The sequence below is a fragment of the Hevea brasiliensis genome, chromosome 4, assembly GCF_030052815.1.
Source record: "Hevea brasiliensis isolate MT/VB/25A 57/8 chromosome 4, ASM3005281v1, whole genome shotgun sequence".
In the NCBI taxonomy this organism is placed as follows: Eukaryota; Viridiplantae; Streptophyta; class Magnoliopsida; order Malpighiales; family Euphorbiaceae; genus Hevea; species Hevea brasiliensis.
Genome location: NC_079496.1, coordinates 53,729,077 through 53,730,898, shown reverse-complemented (window position 1 = coordinate 53,730,898; position 1,822 = coordinate 53,729,077). Strand labels below are relative to the sequence as shown.

Sequence of the window (1,822 nt, the reverse complement as noted above, 5' to 3'; positions counted from 1 at the left end):
ATCCATAGTAGGGTTACAGTGTGAAATCTTAATTCTGGAATTGCTTTTATAAATAGTTTAATTCAAAATTTATTTTCAGCATCTAAAATAGATTTAATTCACTCTTCATCTATATTCGGTAGCCTAAATAGTCAGATTTGTTGTGTAGCTTGGTACTTGCTAACTAAATTCCTTGTGGGAACGACACTTTACTCACTATTTTATTACTTATTAGTGATCCGTGCACTTTCGGGGTTGAAAAACCAGTAAACAAGTTTTTGGCGTCGTTGCCGAGAAATTTATTTTTAGCAATATTAGGCAATAGGCACTTTAGCTGATTTAGGCATTTATTATTATTGTTTAAATTTACTCAATAAATTCTTTTTTTTTCTCAGTTATTTAGTTTGGTGCATGACCAGAGCAAAACCAGAAGAAGAAGTTTTAGACTTGGATCCCGAGATAAATAGAACTCTAAGAGCAATCAAGAGAGAAAGGAGACACCAAGAATAAGATCAAGGAAATCCAGAAACTCCAATCATGGCAGACAACAACAACAGGCCAAGACTCTTAAGAGACTAGGAGCTCCATCTATATAAGGATTCTAGCCCAGTGTTACCAGACCCACAGTGGAAGCCAATAATTTTGAATTAAAACTGGCATGGCTCCAAATGATTCAATAGACTTAGTTTGGGGGTTCACCAACAGAAGATCCACATTACCATCTCTAGTGCTTTCTTGCCCTATGCGACACATTTAAGATGAATGGAGTCTCTGATCAAGCTATAAGACTCGGAGCATTTCCATTCTCCCTTCGAGACAGAGCAAGGAAGTGGTTACTTTCTCAACCAGCTAGAACATTCACCACTTAGGAAGACCTCTCACAAGCTTTTCTAGCAAAGTATTTCCCACCTGTAAAGACTGCAAAGTTGAGGGTTGAACTCAACACCTTTAGACAAAAGGAAGGTGAATCACTTTATGACGCATGGGAGAGGTATAAAGATCTGCAGAGGGACTGTCCACACCATGGCATAGAGGATTGGTTCCTAGTTCAAAATTTCTATAATGGGCCATTGCCCTCTATAAGGAGCACAATAGATTCAACTACAGAAGGTGACCTAATGGAGAAAATGGTAACACAAGCACTTGAACTTCTGGAGAGGGTCGCGTGTCACAACTACTAGTGGTCAAATGAAAGGGGGAATACAAAGAGGACAGTAAGGATCCTTGAAGTGTATGCCCTAAGCATGATAAATGCTCAGTTTGACCAGCTCATGAAGAGGCTTGATAGAATGCAAGCCAGCGCTATTGGAGCAAGCAACCAACACTGCGACAAGTGTGAAGGAGGATATATGACCTTGGAATGTAGCAACTTCAACGAACCCTCCACAGAATAGATGAACTACATGAATAACGGAGGGAACTTCAACCAGAGGCAGCTCAATAACTCATACTCAAATACTTACAATGCTAGATGGAGGAACCACCACAATTTCTCATGGTCCAACTCACAGAATCAGCCCATGAATAAGCAGCAAGGGTGCAGACCACTAGCACGCCCTAGATTTCAGGATAGAAAACAAAACTTTGCATAGCCACCACCACCTCCTTAACCTCAACAGCCTGAATCGAAGTTGACAATGGAATCCATGATGGAGGGCTTCCTAGCTGCCTAAGAGCAACAGAATCAAATGATCAAGCAGTTAGCTTTCAAAATGGACCAACTCGCCACCGACAATAAGATGCTTGAAAATCAAATCGCTCAATAGGCAGGATCTTCAAACAAGACTACTGGTAAGCTGCCTAGTCAACCAGAGATGAACCTAAAGGAGCATTATAAGGCAGT

General features: G+C 40.6%; 1 non-coding gene across 1 annotated transcript; it reads right to left on the bottom strand.

Moving 5' to 3' along the window:
* Nucleotides 1-902: 902 nt before the first annotated feature.
* Nucleotides 903-1,009, bottom strand: LOC131179703 (small nucleolar RNA R71). The gene has a single exon (XR_009148590.1). It is a non-coding gene; the product is annotated as a small nucleolar RNA R71 (small nucleolar RNA).
* Nucleotides 1,010-1,822: the final 813 nt, after the last annotated feature.